This window comes from Pseudophryne corroboree, chromosome 8, assembly GCF_028390025.1.
Source record: "Pseudophryne corroboree isolate aPseCor3 chromosome 8, aPseCor3.hap2, whole genome shotgun sequence".
NCBI classification, from domain to species: Eukaryota; Metazoa; Chordata; class Amphibia; order Anura; family Myobatrachidae; genus Pseudophryne; species Pseudophryne corroboree.
Genome location: NC_086451.1, coordinates 26,524,773 through 26,546,706, shown reverse-complemented (window position 1 = coordinate 26,546,706; position 21,934 = coordinate 26,524,773).

The following is a 21,934-nucleotide window of genomic DNA, read 5'->3' as shown; positions in this document are numbered from 1 at the left end:
TTCTCTCAACATTGATAGAATGGTGGAGGATTATATGAGTGACCGCATCCAAGTAGGCACGTCACACAGTCCGTACTTATACTGGCAGGAAAAAGAGGCAATTTGGAGGCCCTTGTACAAACTGGCTTTATTCTACCTAAGTTGCCCTCCCACAAGTGTGTACTCCGAAAGAGTGTTTAGTGCCGCCGCTCACCTTGTCAGCAATCGGCGTACGAGGTTACATCCAGAAAATGTGGAGAAGATGATGTTCATTAAAATGAATTATAATCAATTCCTCCGCGGAGACATTGACCAGCAGCAATTGCCTCCACAAAGTACACAGGGAGCTGAGATGGTGGATTCCAGTGGGGACGAATTGATAATCTGTGAGGAGGGGGATGTACACGGTGATATATCGGAGGGTGAAGATGAGGTGGACATCTTGCCTCTGTAGAGCCAGTTTGTGCAAGGAGAGATTAATTGCTTCTTTTTTGGGGGGGGTCCAAACCAACCCGTCATATCAGTCACAGTCGTGTGGCAGACCCTGTCACTGAAATGATGGGTTGGTTAAAGTGTGCATGTCCTGTTTTGTTTATACAACATAAGGGTGGGTGGGAGGGCCCAAGGACAATTCCATCTTGCACCTCTTTTTTCTTTTCTTTTTCTTTGCATCATGTGCTGATTGGGGAGGGTTTTTTGGAAGGGACATCCTGCGTGACACTGCAGTGCCACTCCTAGATGGGCCCGGTGTTTGTGTCGGCCACTAGGGTCGCTAATCTTACTCACACAGCTACCTCATTGCGCCTCTTTTTTTCTTTGCGTCATGTGCTGTTTGGGGAGGGTTTTTTGGAAGGGCCATCCTGCGTGACACTGCAGTGCCACTCCTAGATGGGCCCGGTGTTTGTGTCGGCCACTAGGGTCGCTAATCTTACTCACACAGCTACCTCATTGCGCCTCTTTTTTTCTTTGCGTCATGTGCTGTTTGGGGAGGGTTTTTTGGAAGGGACATCCTGCGTGACACTGCAGTGCCACTCCTAGATGGGCCCGGTGTTTGTGTCGGCCACTAGGGTCGCTTATCTTACTCACACAGCGACCTCGGTGCAAATTTTAGGACTAAAAATAATATTGTGAGGTGTGAGGTATTCAGAATAGACTGAAAATGAGTGTAAATTATGGTTTTTGAGGTTAATAATACTTTGGGATCAAAATGACCCCCAAATTCTATGATTTAAGCTGTTTTTTAGTGTTTTTTGAAAAAAACACCCGAATCCAAAACACACCCGAATCCGACAAAAAAAATTCGGTGAGGTTTTGCCAAAACGCGTTCGAACCCAAAACACGGCCGCGGAACCGAACCCAAAACCAAAACACAAAACCCGAAAAATTTCAGGCGCTCATCTCTAATATTATATACTGGTGGTCAGCAAACTGTGCAAAAATGAAATGCACCACAGGTATGGATGGATAGTATACTTGACGACACAGAGGTAGGTACAGCAGTGGCCTACTGTACCGTAATGCTATATATTATATACTGGTGGTCAGCAAACTGTGCAAAACGGAAATGCACCACAGGTATGGATGGATAGTATACTTGACGACACAGAGGTAGGTACAGCAGTGGCCTACTGTACCGTAATGCTATATATTATATACTGGTGGTCAGCAAACTGTGCAAAAATGAAATGCACCACAGGTATGGATGGATAGTATACTTGACGACACAGAGGTAGGTACAGCAGTGGCCTACTGTACCGTAATGCTATATATTATATACTGGTGGTCAGCAAACTGTGCAAAACTGAAATGCACCACAGGTATGGATGGATAGTATACTTGACGACACAGAGGTAGGTACAGCAGTGGCCTACTGTACCGTAATGCTATATATTATATACTGGTGGTCAGCAAACTGTGCAAAACTGAAATGCACCACAGGTATGGATGGATAGTATACTTGACGACACAGAGGTAGGTACAGCAGTGGCCTACTGTACCGTAATGCTATATATTATATACTGGTGGTCAGCAAACTGTGCAAAAATGAAATGCACCACAGGTATGGATTGACAGTATACTTGACGACACAGAGGTAGGTACAGCAGTGGCCTACTGTACCGTAATGCTATATATTATATACTGGTGGTCAGCAAACTGTGCAAAACTGAAATGCACCACAGGTATGGATGGATAGTATACTTGACGACACAGAGGTAGGTACAGCAGTGGCCTACTGTACCGTAATGCTATATATTATATACTGGTGGTCAGCAAACTGTGCAAAACTGAAATGCACCACAGGTATGGATGGATAGTATACTTGACGACACAGAGGTAGGTACAGCAGTGGCCTACTGTACCGTAATGCTATATATTATATACTGGTGGTCAGCAAACTGTGCAAAACTGAAATGCACCACAGGTATGGATGGATAGTATACTTGACGACACAGAGGTAGGTACAGCAGTGGCCTACTGTACCGTAATGCTATATATTATATACTGGTGGTCAGCATACTGTGCAAAACTGAAATGCACCACAGGTATGGATGGATAGTATACTTGATGACACAGAGGTAGGTACAGCAGTGGCCTACTGTACCGTAATGCTATATATTATATACTGGTGGTCAGCAAACTGTGCAAAACTGAAATGCTCCACAGGTATGGATGGATAGTATACTTGACGACACAAAGGTAGGTACAGCAGTGGCCTACTGTACCGTAATGCTATATATTATATACTGGTGGTCAGCAAACTGTGCAAAACTGAAATGCACCACAGGTATGGATGGATAGTATACTTGACGACACAGAGGTAGGTACAGCAGTGGCCTACTGTACCGTAATGGTATATATTATATACTGGTGGTCAGCAAACTGTGCAAAACTGAAATGCACCACAGGTATGGATGGATAGTATACTTGACGACACAGAGGTAGGTACAGCAGTGGCCTTCTGTACCGTACTCCTATATATTATATACTGGTGGTCAGCAAAATTATGCACTGTACTCCTACTATATACTGTCTACAATGCAGCACAGATATGGAGTGTTTTTCAGGCAGACAACGTATACTGGTGGTCACTGGTCAGCAAAACTCTGCACTGTACTACTCCTCCTATATAATATTATACTGGTGGTCCCCAGTCCCCACTATAAAGCAGCACACTGAGCACAGATATGGAGTGTTTTTCAGGCAGACAACGTATACTGGTGGTCACTGTCAGCAAAACTCTGCACTGTACTCCTGCTATATATACAGCTGCTCCCCTGTCCCCACAATTAAGCAGTGTGAGCACAGATATATGCAGCACACTCAGCACAGATAAGGAGCGTTTTTTTCAGGCAGAGAACGGATAAAACTGGTGGTCACTGATCAGCAAAACTCTGCACTGTACTCCTCCTATATTATACAGCTGCTCCCCAGTCCTCCCCACAATTAAGCAATAAAGCACAATCAATCAAGTTCAACAATAAACGGAGAGGACGCCAGCCACGTCCTCTCCCTAACATTTCCAATGCACGAGTGAAAATGGCGGCGACGCGCGGCTGCTTATATAGAATCCGAATCTCGCGAGAATCAGACAGTGGGATGATGACGTTCGGGCACGCTCGGGTTAACCGAGCCATACGGGAGAATCCGAGTATGCCTCGGACCCGTGTAAAATGGGTGAAGTTCGGGTGGGTTCGGTTTCCGAGGAACCGAACCCGCTCATCACTATTCAGAATAGACTGGAAAATGGAAATGAGTGGAAATTATGGTTATTGAGGTTAATAATACTATGGGATCAAAATGACCCCCAAATTCTATGATTTAAGTTGTTTTTGAGGGTTTTTTGTAAAAAAAACACCTGAATCCAAAACACACCCGAATCCGACAAAAAATTTTCAGGGAGGTTTTGCCAAAACGCGTCCGAATCCAAAACATGGCCGCGGAACCGAATCCAAAACCCGAAAATTTTCCGGTGCACATCTCTATTTCATATATGTATATACAGAGCACATTGTACACCTGTGTATAGCACTTATAAAGCTGACCATACACCTAGAAATTAATTGTCCAATCCGGCTGGTTGGAATGAAAATCTGGTAATGTGTGGGAGCTAATGACAAGTGACCATTTGCTCCCACACACTGAAACACAGACAAAAATGGTCAATCAGACAAATTGGTCACATCCATTTGATTTAACGAATTTGTCTGAACAACTGTTTATGGTCAATTTTCGGAGCAAATGGTCACTTGTCATTAGCCCCCATACATTACAAGATTTTCATTCCAACCAGTCAGATTGGACAATATCTTTAGGTGTATGGCCAGTTTAACACCATGAGATGGAGAACGAATTGACAGAATAGGAGAGGAGTGGGTTAAACCTCAGCTAGTCTGGGGGCAGGCCGGTAAGGCATTATGCGAGTATTATTGTTAGCCAATAGGAATGAATGTTGGGGGTAGGTGGAATGGGTTCTTAAGCCTGAGAAAGGGGCTGGGTCAGCCTCTTCTGCTTTTGTCGTCCCACCCTCCCTCCCTACTGGTGGTGTTTGATTTTGTTGTTGCGTTGGCTATTTTCGTGCTGTGGGTTGTCATGGTTTGGGTTGTAGCGGGAAAGAACGGCAAGTTAACATTTGTTGGATTAAAGAGTGGATTGGAGGTCGTTTGGTTGTTGATTTTTAGGTGCGCTCTCCTTCGCTGACTGGTTTTACATCTGCTGGACCGCCTTCACGGGTGGCAGCCTCATCACCTTCACGGGTGGGTAGTCAGGATGGAGGTTGAGCGGATACCTATTTGTGTGTTGGAAGGTTTACGTAAGTTCTGTTTTATAAGATAGTTATCTATGGGATAGGGTTGTTTAGCCGTTCTTTCTGGCCACCATACTTTAGTTTAATTATTCACAGTTAATAGTTCACTTAAATAAATAGCTAACAATTTCTGCCAAATTCAAGTCTCCGTGTCTTTATTTATTATAGTTAAGTGTTAAGATGTTATGGTTTATGTTACGGACAATCCTCAGACTATATGAGGTTTACAGCTACTACCTGTGTATAACACCATGAGATCAGCTACTACCTGTGTATAACACCATGAGAACAGCTACTACCTGTGTATAACACTATGAGACCTACCTATGTATAACACTATGAGATCAGCTCCTACCTGTGTATAACACCATAACTTCAGCTCCTACCTGTGTATAACACCATAACCTCAGCTCCTACCTATGTATAACACTATGAGATCAGCTCCTACCTGTGTATAACACCATAACCTCAGCTCCTACCTGTGTATAACACTATGAGATCAGCTCCTACCTGTGTATAACTATAACACCATAACCTCAGCTCCTACCTGTGTATAACACCATAACCTCAGCTCCTACCTGTATATAACACTATGAGATCAGCTCCTACCTGTGTATAACTATAACACCATAACCTCAGCTCCTACCTGTGTATAACACCATAACCTCAGCTCCTACCTGTGTATAACACTATAAGATCAGCTACTAACTCTGTATAACACTTTGGGAACAGCTCCTACCTGTGTATAACACTATGAGACCTACCTGTGTATAACACTATGAGATCAGTTCCTACCTATGTATAACACCATGAGATCAGCTCCTACCTGTGTATAACACCATGAGATCAGATCCTACCTGTGTATAACATCATAACCTCAGCTACTACCTGTGTATAACACCATAAACTACATCTCCAACCTCCTCTCCCTTCATACTCCCTCCCGGTCCCTACCGTCGACTAATGACCGTCGCCTCTCCACCGCCCTGGTCACTGCTTCCCATGCTCGTGTTCAAGACTACGCCCGTGCTGCAACCCAGTGCTGTTTCTTGCGGCGGGCGAGCTGTGCAACCGCACGGGGCGCCCGCCGCGGCACTTCTTCAGCACTAAATCCCCCCTCCCCTCTCCTCCCGAGTGCCCAGCTCGGGGGGCGGGGTTTCGCGGAATGACGCGTTTGCATCGTGACGTCACGACGCAATCGCGTCATTCCGCGAAACCCCGAGCTGGGCGCTCGGGAGGAGAGAGAAGGGGGAGCCAAGCCGGCCGGCGCCGCGCAGACGAGGGCGAGGCGACTGCAGAGCGGGAAGAACCGCTTCAAATATAAGTCAGCCCCTCTCCCTCTCTCCCCCCCCCCCCCCCCCACCACCTGCCGTACTTTGTAAATTGGGGACACCTGTCTTCGGAATGTGTAAAATGGGGACGCAGTCTGCCGGAATGTGTAAATTGGGGACTCTTGCTTGCCATGATGTGTAAAATGGGGACACGTGCCTGCCGCAATGTGTAAATTGGGGACTCTTCCTGCCGTACTGTGTAAAATGGGGGCACGTGCCTGCCGCAATGTGTAAAATGGGGGCATGTGCCTGCTGTACTGTGTAAAATGGGGACACGTGCCTGCCGCAATGTGTAAAATGGGGGCACGTGCCTGCCGCAATGTGTAAAATGGGGGCACGTGCCTGCCGCAATGTGTAAAATGGGGGCACGTGCCTGCCGTACTGTGTAAAATGGGGACACGTGCCTGCCGTACTGTGTAAAATGGGGACACGTGCCTGCCGTACTGTGTAAAATGGGGGCACGTGCTTGCCGTACTGTGTAAAATGGGGGCACGTGCCTGCCGTACTGTGTAAAATGGGGACACGTGCCTGCCGTACTGTGTAAAATGGGGACACGTGCCTGTTGTACTGTGTAAAATGGGGGCACGTGCTTGCCGTACTGTGTAAAATGGGGGCACGTGCTTGCCGTACTGTGTAAAATGGGGACACGTGCCTGCCGTACTGTGTAAAATGGGGGCACATGCTTGCCGTACTGTGTAAAATGGGGGCACGTGCCTGTCGCAATGTGTAAAATGGGGGCACGTGCCTGCCGCAATGTGTAAAATGGGGACACGTGCCTGTCGCAATGTGTAAAATGGGGGCACGTGCCTGCCGCAATGTGTAAAATGGGGGCACGTGCCTGCCGTACTGTGTAAAATGGGGACACGTGCCTGTCGCAATGTGTAAAATGGGGGCACGTGCCTGTCGCAATGTGTAAAATGGGGACACGTGCCTGCCGTACTGTGTAAAATGGGGACACGTGCCTGTCGCAATGTGTAAAATGGGGGCACGTGCCTGCCGCAATGTGTAAAATGGGGGCACGTGCCTGCCGTACTGTGTAAAATGGGGGCACGTGCCTGCCGCAATGTGTAAAATGGGGGCACGTGCCTGCCGTACTGTGTAAAATGGGGACACGTGCCTGTCGCAATGTGTAAAATGGGGGCACGTGCCTGCCGTACTGTGTAAAATGGGGACACGTGCCTGTCGCAATGTGTAAAATGGGGACACCTGTCTGCCGCAATGTGTAAAATGGGGACACGTGCCTGCCGTACTGTGTAAAATGGGGGCACGTGCCTGCCGTACTGTGTAAAATGGGGACACGTGCCTGTCGCAATGTGTAAAATGGGGGCACGTGCCTGCCGTACTGTGTAAAATGGGGACACGTGCCTGTCGCAATGTGTAAAATGGGGACACCTGTCTGCCGCAATGTGTAAAATGGGGACACGTGCCTGCCGTACTGTGTAAAATGGGGGCACGTGCCTGTCGCAATGTGTAAAATGGGGACACGTGCCTGCCGCAATGTGTAAAATGGGGGCACGTGCCTGTCGTACTGTGTAAAATGGGGGCACGTGCCTGCCGTACTGTGTAAAATGGGGGCACGTGCCTGTCGTACTGTGTAAAATGGGGGCACGTGCCTGCCGTACTGTGTAAAATGGGGGCACGTGCCTGTCGCAATGTGTAAAATGGGGACACGTGCCTGCCGCAATGTGTAAAATGGGGGCACGTGCCTGTCGTACTGTGTAAAATGGGGGCACGTGCCTGCCGCAATGTGTAAAATGGGGGCACGTGCCTGTCGTACTGTGTAAAATGGGGGCACGTGCCTGCCGTACTGTGTAAAATGGGGGCACGTGCCTGCCGCAATGTGTAAAATGGGGACACGTGCCTGCCGCAATGTGTAACATGGGGGCACGTGCCTGTCGCAATGTGTAAAATGGGGGCACGTGCCTGCCGTACTGTGTAAAATGGGGGCACGTGCCTGTCGCAATGTGTAAAATGGGGGCACGTGCCTGTCGCAATGTGTAAAATGGGGGCACGTGCCTGTCGCAATGTGTAAAATGGGGGCACGTGCCTGCCGCAATGTGTAAAATGGGGACACGTGCCTGCCGCAATGTGTAAAATGGGGGCACGTGCCTGTCGCAATGTGTAAAATGGGGACACGTGCCTGTCGCAATGTGTAAAATGGGGGCACGTGCCTGTCGCAATGTGTAAAATGGGGGCACGTGCCTGTCGCAATGTGTAAAATGGGGACACGTGCCTGCCGCAATGTGTAAAATGGGGGAACGTGCCTGCCGCAATGTGTAAAATGGGGACACGTGCCTGCCGTACTGTGTCAAATGGGGGAACGTGCCTGTCGCAATGTGTAAAATGGGGACACTTGCCTGCCGTACTGTGTCAAATGGGGGCACGTGCCTGTCGCAATGTGTAAAATGGGGGAACGTGCCTGCCGCAATGTGTAAAATGGGGACACGTGCCTGCCGCAATGTGTAAAATGGGGACACTTGCCTGCCGCAATGTGTAAAATGGGGGAACGTGCCTGCCGCAATGTGTAAAATGGGGACACGTGCCTGCCGTACTGTGTCAAATGGGGGAACGTGCCTGTCGCAATGTGTAAAATGGGGACACTTGCCTGCCGTACTGTGTAAAATGGGGACATGTGCCTGCCGCAATGTGTAAAATGGGGACACTTGCCTGCTGTAATGTGTAAAATGGGGGAACGTGCCTGTCGCAATGTGTAAAATGGGGACACTTGCCTGCCGTACTGTGTAAAATGGGGACATGTGCCTGCCGCAATGTGTAAAATGGGTACACTTTCCTGCCGCAATGTGTAAAATGGGGGCACTTTCCTGCTGCAATGTGTAAAATGGGGACACTTTCCTGCCGCAATGTGTAAAATGGGGACACTTTCCTGCCGCAATGTGTAAAATGGGGACACTTGCCTGCTGCAATGTGTAAAATGGGGACACTTGCCTGCCGCAATGTGTAAAATGGGGACACTTGCCTGCCGCAATGTGTAAAATGGGGACACTTTCCTGCTGCAATGTGTAAAATGGGGACACTTGCCTGCCGCAATGTGTCTCGCACTGGGAGCCAAATTGGCTAGAAACGGCCCTGCTGCACCCCTTCAGTGGAACGCACTCCCCCGCTCCATTAGACTCTCCCCGACCTTGCAAAGCTTCAAACTGGCACTAAAAACCACCTATTCATCAAAGCGTACCCCTCCGATGCATAACCCAGTCCTGAAGCCACGCCTCCACCCTCCCTGCCTCATGCCGTGAACATCTCAGCTTTGCTTACATACTGCCATCAGGCTACCTCCCGCTTGCTTGCACCTCTTGTCATCTGTCTGTCGCCCCTTCCCACTAGATTGTTAGCTCTTCAGAGCAGGGCCCTCTTTCCTCTTGTTATCTAAGCCCTCGTCTCGACACATTTCACTCGCAGCTCTCTCCTACTCAGCGACCATCTTTACCTGCTCTTTCTCCTGCTGGTAAAGGCTCATCTCCATCCATGGTCACCAGCCCCTAGTAGTACGATGATCACTCCATCACTACTTACATCTTAGCTGTATTATGTATGAGAATGTGTGGTGCTCTCTGTTACCTGTACTCTATTTCTGTTATTTATTTACTGTAATGTTAAGATTGGTCTCCCTGTACTGTCCTTTGTACGGCGCTGCGAAACACTTGTGGCGCCTTATAAATAAAATGTAATAATAATAATAACCTCAGCTCCTACCTGTGTATAACACCATGACATCGGCTCCTACCTATGTATAACACTATGAGAACATCTACCTGTGTATAACACTATGAGAACAGCTCCTACCTGTGTATAACACTATGAGATCTACCTGTGTATAACACCATGAGATCAGCTCCTACCTGTGTATAACACCATAACCTCAGCTCCTACCTGTGTATAACACAACACCGTGACATCAGCTCCTACCTGTGTATACCACTATCATACCTCCCAACTGTCCGATTTTCACGGAACAGTCCTGTTTTTTGGGGACTATCCCGCTGTCCCACCCGTGGGCCGCAGTGTACCGCTGTGGGGGGTTCAGTTGGAAGGCTCTGTCACTGGCTGCCCTGCTTATTCACAGGAGACAGAGGGTGAGGGGGCATGCCAGCAGCTCACAGAGCGCTGGGCATGCCCCCTCAATGACGAGAACGGAAGGCGTGGCAGGAGATTGCGGCATTGCCGCGAAGCCACGGGCCCTTTTCACAGAAACCACATCCCCTCTTTGGATGGGCGCAGCTTTGCCGCGCATAAACGTCCCTCTTTACATTTTATAAATGTTGGGGGGTATGCCACTATGAGAACATCTACCTGTGTATAACACCATAAGATCAGCTCCTACCTGTATATACCACTATGAGAAAATCCAGTGCTGAAAGTAGGGTGGCATGGAGTACCATTAAGAAATATGGTGGTGGTACTCAGTACCACCAGCCCACCACTGGGGCATAATTTATAAGGGGTATTTTTGTGTGTGGGACATAAAATGGTATCAGTGGCATAACTGTGTGTGGCAGAATATATAATAGGCATTACAGTGTGTGGTACAATATGTAGGTCATTACAGTGTGTGGCATAATGTGTTATGGGCGTTACGGGGTGTGGCATAATGTGTTATGGGTGTTACGGTGTCTGGTATAATGTGTCATGGGCATTACGGTGTGTGGCATAATGTGTAATGGGCATTACGGTATGTGCAATAATGTGTAATGGGTGTTACGGTGTCTGGCATAATGTGTAATGGGCATTACGGTATGTGCAATAATGTGTAATGGGTATTACGGTGTCTGGCATAATGTGTAATGGGTGTTACGGTGTCTGGCATAATGTGTAATGGGCGTTACGGTGTCTGGCATAATGTGTAATGGGCGTTACGGTGTGTGGCATAATGTGTAATAAGCGTTACGGTGTGTGGCATAATGTGTAATAAGCGTTACGGTGTGTGGCATAATGTGTAATAAGTATTACGGTGTGTGCCATAATGTGTAACAAGTATTACGGTCAGTGGCGCACCCAGGGGGGTTCCGAGCACCCAGAAACTCCCCTCCACCAAAAAAAAAAAAATCTATATATTTTTATTTTGTTTATTTTTTTTGGTACATGAGTATTATTAATGGCTGTCTAGCGTCCTCTGCAGCCTGCTTTCTTCCTGGTGGCACTTGTAAGTGCTTAATAAAAGTTTATTTTAAGTATAGTACATATATATCCATGTGCAATTTGTGCACACATATATACACATGTATATACATACATATAAACATACACACATATGATATATATACATGCGTATATATACGTGTACTGTATGTGTGTGTATATATATATATATATATATATATATATATATATACACATGTTTAATATGCTATGAGTATATGTGTATATGAATATAAATATTAGAGATGAGCGCCTGAAATTTTTCGGGTTTTGTGTTTTGGTTTTGGGTTCGGTTCCGCGGCCGTGTTTTGGGTTCGAACGCGTTTTGGCAAAACCTCACCGAATTATTTTTGTCGGATTCGGGTGTGTTTTGGATTCGGGTGTTTTTTTCCAAAAACACTAAAAAACAGCTTAAATCATATAATTTGGGGGTCATTTTGATCCCAAAGTATTATTAACCTCAAAAACCATAATTTACACTCATTTTCAGTCTATTCTGAATACCTCACACCTCACAATATTATTTTTAGTCCTAAAATTTGCACCGAGGTCGCTGTGTGAGTAAGATAAGCGACCCTAGTGGCCGACACAAACACCGGGCCCATCTAGGAGTGGCACTGCAGTGTCACGCAGGATGTCCCTTCCAAAAAACCCTCCCCAAACAGCACATGACGCAAAGAAAAAAAGAGGCGCAATGAGGTAGCTGTGTGAGTAAGATTAGCGACCCTAGTGGCCGACACAAACACCGGGCCCATCTAGGAGTGGCACTGCAGTGTCACGCAGGATGGCCCTTCCAAAAAACCCTCCCCAAACAGCACATGACGCAAAGAAAAAAAGAGGCTTTTTACTGATATTTGGTGTTTTGGATTTGACATGCTCTGTACTATGACATTGGGCATCGGCCTTGGCAGACGACGTTGCTGGCATTTCATCGTCTCGGCCATGACTAGTGGCAGCAGCTTCAGCACGAGGTGGAAGTGGATCTTGATCTTTCCCTAATTTTGGAACCTCAACATTTTTGTTCTCCATATTTTAATAGGCACAACTAAAAGGCACCTCAGGTAAACAATGGAGATGGATGGATTGGATACTAGTATACAATTATGGACGGGCTGCCGAGTGCCGACACAGAGGTAGCCACAGCCGTGAACTACCGCACTGTACTGTGTCTGCTGCTAATATATAGACTGGTTGATAAAGAGATAGTATACTCGTAACTAGTATGTATGTATAAAGAAAGAAAAAAAAACCACGGTTAGGTGGTATATACAATTATGGACGGGCTGCCGAGTGCCGACACAGAGGTAGCCACAGCCGTGAACTACCGCACTGTACTGTGTCTGCTGCTAATATATAGACTGGTTGATAAAGAGATAGTATACTCGTAACTAGTATGTATGTATAAAGAAAGAAAAAAAAACCACGGTTAGGTGGTATATACAATTATGGACGGGCTGCCGAGTGCCGACACAGAGGTAGCCACAGCCGTGAACTACCGCACTGTACTGTGTCTGCTGCTAATATATAGACTGGTTGATAAAGAGATAGTATACTCGTAACTAGTATGTATGTATAAAGAAAGAAAAAAAAACCACGGTTAGGTGGTATATACAATTATGGACGGGCTGCCGAGTGCCGACACAGAGGTAGCCACAGCCGTGAACTACCGCACTGTACTGTGTCTGCTGCTAATATATAGACTGGTTGATAAAGAGATAGTATACTCGTAACTAGTATGTATGTATAAAGAAAGAAAAAAAAACCACGGTTAGGTGGTATATACAATTATGGACGGGCTGCCGAGTGCCGACACAGAGGTAGCCACAGCCGTGAACTACCGCACTGTACTGTGTCTGCTGCTAATATATAGACTGGTTGATAAAGAGATAGTATACTCGTAACTAGTATGTATGTATAAAGAAAGAAAAAAAAACCACGGTTAGGTGGTATATACAATTATGGACGGGCTGCCGAGTGCCGACACAGAGGTAGCCACAGCCGTGAACTACCGCACTGTACTGTGTCTGCTGCTAATATATAGACTGGTTGATAAAGAGATAGTATACTCGTAACTAGTATGTATGTATAAAGAAAGAAAAAAAAACCACGGTTAGGTCACTGGTATATACAATTATGGACGGGCTGCCGAGTGGCGACACAGAGGTAGCCACAGCCGTGAACTACCGCACTGTACTGTGTCTGCTGCTAATATATAGACTGGTTGATAAAGAGATAGTATACTCGTAACTAGTATGTATGTATAAAGAAAGAAAAAAAAACCACGGTTAGGTCACTGGTATATACAATTATGGACGGGCTGCCGAGTGCCGACACAGAGGTAGCCACAGCCGTGAACTACCGCACTGTACACTGGTTGATAAAGAGATAGTAGTATACTCGTAACAACTAGTATGACGACGGTATAAAGAATGAAAAAAAAACCACGGTTAGGTGGTATATAATACAATTATGGTTGGACGGACTGCCTGCCGAGTGCCGACACAGAGGTAGCCACAGCCGTGAACTACCGCACTGTACACTGGTTGATAAAGAGATAGTAGTATACTCGTAACAACTAGTATGACGACGGTATAAAGAACGAAAAAAAAACCACGGTTAGGTGGTATATATTATAATACAATTATGGATGGACGGACTGCCTGCCGAGTTCCGACACAGAGGTAGCCACAGCCGTGAACTACCGCACTGTACACTGGTTGATAAAGAGATAGTAGTATACTCGTAACAACTAGTATGACTATGACGACGGTATAAAGAAAGAAAAAAAAAACCACGGTTAGGTGGTATATAATACAATTATGGATGGACGGACTGCCTGCCGAGTGCCGACACAGAGGTAGCCACAGCCGTGAACTACCGCACTGTACTGTGTCTGCTGCTAATATAGACTGGTTGATAAAGAGATAGTATACAATACTACTAATATACTGGTGGTCAGGCACTGGTCACCACTAGTCACACTGGCAGTGGCACTCCTGCAGCAAAAGTGTGCACTGTTTAATTTTAATATAATATTATTTATCATGTACTCCTGGCTCCTGCTATAACAACCTGCAGTGCTCCCCAGTCTCCCCCACAATTATAAGCTTTATATACAATACATTGATGTGCAGCACACTGGGCTGAGCAGTGCACACAGACTGAGTCACTGTGTGACTGTGTATCGTTTTTTTCAGGCAGAGAACGGATATATTAAATAAAACAAACAACTGCACTGTCTCTGGTGGTCACTGGTCACTGTGGTCGTCAGTCACTAAACTCTGTCTGCACTCTGCACTCTCTTCTAATCTACAGTATCACAGCAATCTCTCTCTCTCTCTCTCTTCTAAATCTAATCTAAATGGAGAGGACGCCAGCCACGTCCTCTCCCTATCAATCTCAATGCACGTGTGAAAATGGCGGCGACGCGCGGCTCCTTATATAGAATCCGAGTCTCGCGAGAATCCGACAGCGTCATGATGACGTTCGGGCGCGCTCGGGTTAACCGAGCAAGGCGGGAAGATCCGAGTCGCTCGGACCCGTGAAAAAAAAAGTGAAGTTCGTGCGGGTTCGGATTCAAAGAAACCGAACCCGCTCATCTCTAATAAATATATACATAGGTGTATATATACGGTATATATATATATATATATATATGTGTAGATATGTAGATAGATAGATAGATAGATATATATATATATACATACACACAGACACACTAGTTTTACGGACCCAGCATATACTGGGTCACCTCAGTCCCCACCCCCGTGCTTGGCTCCACCCAGTTCTGGACCCCCCCCCCCCCCCCCATGCAAATCCTGCGTTTGCCACTGACGGTGTGTGCCATAATGTGTAATGGACATTACGGTGTGTGGCATAATGTGTAATGGGTGTTACGGTGTCTGGCATAATGTGTAATAAGCGTTACCGCGTGTGGAATAATGTGTAATAAGTACTACGGTGTGTGCCATAATGTGTAACAAGTATTACGGTGTGTGCCATAATGTGTAATGGACATTACGGTGTGTGGCATAATGTGTAATGGGTGTTACGTGTCTGGCATAATGTGTAATAAGCATTGCGGTATGTGGCATAATGTGTAAGGGACATTATGGTGTGTGACATAATGTGGCCATGGCCCTATTGTCATGTAGCCACTCGCCTAGTTGTGTGACCACGCCCACTCATGACACGTGACCACACCCATTTTTAAGTATCAGTACCACTAAGAAAACATTACTACTTGCACCACTGAGAACATCTACCTGTGTATAACACCACGAGATCAGTTCCTGCCTGTGTATAACACCATGAGATTATTATTATTATTATTATCATCATCCTTTATTTATATGGCGCCACAAGGGTTCCGCAGCGCCCAATTACAGAGTACATATGCACATAAAACAGGAAAACAGCAACTTACAGTTGATGACAGTATAGGACAAGTACAGGGTAAATAAACATAGTTACATCAGCAGATGACACTGGAATAAGTATCAGGTGGCAGAAGACTGCTGGATGTGGTGCAGTTGAAGATTATTAAAGTAAGAAAGGATAAGCACATGAGGGAAGAGGGCCCTGCTCGTGAGAGCTTACATTCTAAAGGGGAGGGGTAGACAGGGGTGACACAGACAGGGTACATAGAGAGCGTGCTCCTACCTGTGTATAACACCATGAGCAGGGGCGTTTTAAGAGAGGAGGAGGCCCGTGTGCAGCCCCCTCCTCTCTGACTGATGCACAGGTGTTTTAATACTTACCTCTCCAGAGTCCCCCGGCAGTGCCATCCTTCTCCGCAGCGGCAATAGAGTCTGAGAACAGACTCTATTGCGCATGCGCAAACCTCCGGGAACACGGCGCGGCGGCCATTTTTCCGAAGATTTTGCTAATGCGCATGCGCAAATCTCCGGAAAAATGGCCGTCGTGCCATCTTTCCGGAGTTTTCAGCAGGCGCAATAGAGTTTGTTCCCCCTAGTGTTCAAACTCTATTACGCTGCTGAGAAGGGATGGCTCCGACGGGGAACTCCAGAGAGGTAAGTATTAAACAAATGGGTGCAGTGTGTGCGGGGTGGTCCCCCCTGGACCCTGGTGGCCCATGTGCCTCGCACACACTGCACCCATTATAGATACGCCAATGACTATGAGATCAGCTCCTACCTGTGTATACCACCAGGGGCGGATCCGGAAGAAAATGAAAGGGGGGGCACCATGATAGGGAAACAGTAATAGTTATATTTACATGCAGCTAAGGCACGGGTGCTCCCAGATAAGGGGTGTGGTATCACAGGGGGTGTGGCATCACAGAATACGCCATCAGGTAATGATTGGCTGTAGGAGCGCATCCTGGTTCATTGCCAATGTTTCACCCTGATGAAAAGGCTGATTGGGCCTTGAAATGTTGGTCACCTGTTCCATTAGTTATGGGAGCCTGGAAGGCACCCCAGCACAATATAATTATTATAGTATTTAGTTGGTGGTGTTTAGTTGTTTAGTTGTTTTGGGCACTGCACTGAGTCTCAGACTGCAGGACACGAACTGCCCATCTTTGATCAGTAGTAGCAGCCAGCTGGATCTCCAACAAGCAGCATAAGACATCTGCAGGACAGCCCTGTCACAGTCACACGGCATAAGACATCTGCAGGACAGCCCTGTCACAGTCACACGGCATAAGACATCTGCAGGACAGCCCTGTCACAGTCACACAGCATAAGACATCTGCAGGACAGCCCTGTCACAGTCACACAGCATAAGACATCTGCAGGACAGCCCTGTCACATAACACAGCATAAGACATCTGCAGGACAGCCCTGTCACAGTCACACAGCATAAGACATCTGCAGGACAGCCCTGTCACAATCACACAGCATAAGACATCTGCAGGACAGCCCTGTCACAGTCACACGGCATAAGACATCTGCAGGACAGCCCTGTCACAGTCACACAGCATAAGACATCTGCAGGACAGCCCTGTCACAGTCACACAGCATAAGACATCTGCAGGACAGCCCTGTCACATAACACAGCATAAGACATCTGCAGGACAGCCCTGTCACAGTCACACAGCATAAGACATCTGCAGGACAGCCCTGTCACAATCACACAGCATAAGACATCTGCAGGATAGCCCTGTCACAGTCACACAGCATAAGACATCTGCAGGACAGCCCTGTCACAGTCACACAGCATAAGACATCTGCAGGATAGCCCTGTCACAATCACACAGCATAAGACATCTGCAGGACAGCCCTGTCACAGTCACACAGCATAAGACATCTGCAGGACAGCCCTGTCACAGTCACACAGCATAAGACATCTGCAGGACAGCCCTGTCACAATCACACAGCATAAGACATCTGCAGGACAGCCCTGTCACATCACACAGCATAAGACATCTGCAGGACAGCCCTGTCACAATCACACAGCATAAGACATCTGCAGGATAGCCCTGTCACAGTCACATAGCATAAGACATCTGCAGGATAGCCCTGTCACAGTAACATAGCATAAGACATCTGCAGGACAGCCCTGTCACAGTCACACAGCATAAGACATCTGCAGGACAGCCCTGTCACACTCACACAGCATAAGACACCTGCAGGATAGCCCTGTCACAATCACACAGCATAAGACATCTGCAGGACAGCCCTGTCACAATCACACAGCATAAGACATCTGCAGGACAGCCCTGTCACAGTCACACAGCATAAGACATCTGCAGGACAGCCCTGTCACAATCACACAGCATAAGACATCTGCAGGACAGCCCTGTCACAGTCACACAGCATAAGACATCTGCAGGACAGCCCTGTCACAGTCACACAGCATAAGACATCTGCAGGATAGCCCTGTCACAGTCACATAGCATAAGACATCTGCAGGACAGCCCTGTCACAGTCACACAGCATAAGACATCTGCAGGACAGCCCTGTCACACTCACACAGCATAAGACACCTGCAGGATAGCCCTGTCACAATCACACAGCATAAGACATCTGCAGGATAGCCCTGTCACATCACACAGCATAAGACATCTGCAGGATAGCCCTGTCACAATCACACAGCATAAGACATCTGCAGGACAGCCCTGTCACAATCACACAGCATAAGACATCTGCAGGACAGCCCTGTCACAGTCACACAGCATAAGACATCTGCAGGACAGCCCTGTCACAATCACACAGCATAAGACATCTGCAGGACAGCCCTGTCACAATCACACAGCATAAGACATCTGCAGGATAGCCCTGTCACAATCACACAGCATAAGACATCTGCAGGACAGCCCTGTCACAGTCACACAGCATAAGACATCTGCAGGACAGCCCTGTCACAGTCACACAGCATAAGACATCTGCAGGACAGCCCTGTCACAGTCACACAGCATAAGACATCTGCAGGACAGCCCTGTCACAATCACACAGCATAAGACATCTGCAGGATAGCCCTGTCACAATCACACAGCATAAGACATCTGCAGGATAGCCCTGTCACAATCACACAGCATAAGACATCTGCAGGACAGCCCTGTCACAATCACACAGCATAAGACATCTGCAGGACAGCCCTGTCACACTCACACAGCATAAGACATCTGCAGGACATCCCTGTCACAATCACACAGCATAAGACATCTGCAGGACAGCCCTGTCACATCACACAGCATAAGACATCTGCAGGACAGCCCTGTAACATCACACAGCATAAGACATCTGCAGGACATCCCTGTCACAATCACACAGCATAAGACATCTGCAGGACAGCCCTGTCACATCACACAGCATAAGACATCTGCAGGACAGCCCTGTAACATCACACAGCATAAGACATCTGCAGGACAGCCCTGTTACAATCACACAGCATAAGACATCTGCAGGACAGCCCTGTCACAGTCACACAGCATAAGACATCTGCAGGACAGCCCTGTCACAATCACACAGCATAAGACATCTGCAGGACAGCCCTGTCACACTCACACAGCATAAGACATCTGCAGGACAGCCCTGTCACAGTCACACAGCATAAGACATCTGCAGGACAGCCCTGTCACAGTCACACAGCATAAGACATCTGCAGGACAGCCCTGTCACAATCACACGGGCCGCCTTCTCAAAGCTGAGGCCGAGTGTGACTGCACCTAGCATGGTGGTAAAGGAAGTGGAGGAGGAAGCGCCGGGATACTGTGTGGTGCAGTGAGGGCTAATGAAGCCTTCTGCGCCGTCATAAGTAACAGTCTTACTCGATGCTGGCATTTGAACTAGAGATGAGCGGGTTCGGTTTCTCTGAATCCGAACCCGCACGAACTTCATGTTTTTTTTCACGGGTCCGAGCAACTCGGATCTTCCCGCCTTGCTCGGTTAACCCGAGCGCGCCCGAACGTCATCATGACGCTGTCGGATTCTCGCGAGACTCGGATTCTATATAAGGAGCCGCGCGTCGCCGCCATTTTCACACGTGCATTGAGATTGATAGGGAGAGGACGTGGCTGGCGTCCTCTCCATTTAGATTAGAAGAGAGAGAGAGAGAGATTGACCTGATTTACTGGAGCTTAGGAGTACTGTAGAACTGTAGAGAGTGCAGAGTTTACTAGTGACTGACCACAGTGACCACCAGACAGTGCAGTTTTATTTAATATATCCGTTCTCTGCCTGAAAAAAACGATACACAGTGACTCAGTCACATACCATATCTGTGTGCACTGCTCAGCCCAGTGTGCTGCATCATCTATGTATATATCTGACTGTGCTCAGCTCACACATCTTATAATTGTGGGGGAGACTGGGGAGCACTGCAGTGCCAGTTATAGGTTATAGCAGGAGCCAGGAGTACATATTATTATTAAAATTAAACAGTGCACACTTTTGCTGCAGGAGTGCCACTGCCAGTGTGACTGACCAGTGACCTGACCACACTGACCACCAGTATAGTTAGTAGTATAGTATACTATATTGTGATTGCCTGAAAAAGTTAAACACTCGTATCTGACTGTGCTCAGCTCACACATCTTATAATTGTGGGGGAGACTGGGGAGCACTGCAGTGCCAGTTATAGGTTATAGCAGGAGCCAGGAGTACATATTATTAAAATTAAACAGTGCACACTTTTGCTGCAGGAGTGCCACTGCCAGTGTGACTGACCAGTGACCACCTGACCACACTGACCACCAGTATAGTTAGTAGTATAGTATACTATATTGTGATTGCCTGAAAAAGTTAAACACTCGTCGTGTGACTTCACTTGTGTGGTGTTTTTTTTTTAATTCTATAAAAAACTCATTCTGCTGACAGACAGTGTCCAGCAGGTCCGTCATTATATAATATATACCTGTCCGGCTGCAGTAGTGATATATATATATTTTTTATATCATTATTTATCATCCAGTCGCAGCAGACACAGTACGGTAGTTCACGGCTGTAGCTACCTCTGTGTCGGCACTCGGCAGTCCGTCCATAATTGTATACCACCTACCCGTGGTTTTTTTTTCTTTCTTCTTTATACATACATACTACTACTACATCTCTTTATCAACCAGTCTATATTAGCAGCAGACACAGTACAGTACGGTAGTCCACGGCTGTAGCTACCTCTGTGTCGGCACTCGGCAGTCCATCCATAATTGTATACTAGTATCCATCCATCTCCATTGTTTACCTGAGGTGCCTTTTAGTTGTGCCTATTAAAATATGGAGAACAAAAATGTTGAGGTTCCAAAATTAGGGAAAGATCAAGATCCACTTCCACCTCGTGCTGAAGCTGCTGCCACTAGTCATGGCCGAGACGATGAAATGCCAGCAACGTCGTCTGCCAAGGCCGATGCCCAATGTCATAGTACAGAGCATGTCAAATCCAAAACACCAAATATCAGTAAAAAAAGGACTCCAAAACCTAAAATAAAATTGTCGGAGGAGAAGCGTAAACTTGCCAATATGCCATTTACCACACGGAGTGGCAAGGAACGGCTGAGGCCCTGGCCTATGTTCATGGCTAGTGGTTCAGCTTCACATGAGGATGGAGGCACTCAGCCTCTCGCTAGAAAAATGAAAAGACTCAAGCTGGCAAAAGCAGTAGCACCGCAAAGAACTGTGCGTTCTTCGAAATCCCAAATCCACAAGGAGAGTCCAATTGTGTCGGTTGCGATGCCTGACCTTCCCAACACTGGACGTGAAGAGCATGCGCCTTCCACCATTTGCACGCCCCCTGCAAGTGCTGGAAGGAGCACCCGCAGTCCAGTTCCTGATAGTCAGATTGAAGATGTCAGTGTTGAAGTACACCAGGATGAGGAGGATATGGGTGTTGCTGGCGCTGGGGAGGAAATTGACCAGGAGGATTCTGATGGTGAGGTGGTTTGTTTAAGTCAGGCACCCGGGGAGACACCTGTTGTCCGTGGGAGGAATAGGGCCGTTGACATGCCTGGTGAAAATACCAAAAAAATCAGCTCTTCGGTGTGGAAGTATTTCACCAGAAATGCGGACAACAGGTGTCAAGCCGTGTGTTCCCTTTGTCAAGCTGTAATAAGTAGGGGTAAGGACGTTAACCACCTCGGAACATCCTCCCTTATACGTCACCTGCAGCGCATTCATAATAAGTCAGTGACAAGTTCAAAAACTTGGGCCGACAGCGGAAGCAGTCCACTGACCAGTAAATCCCTTCCTTTTGAAACCAAGCTCAC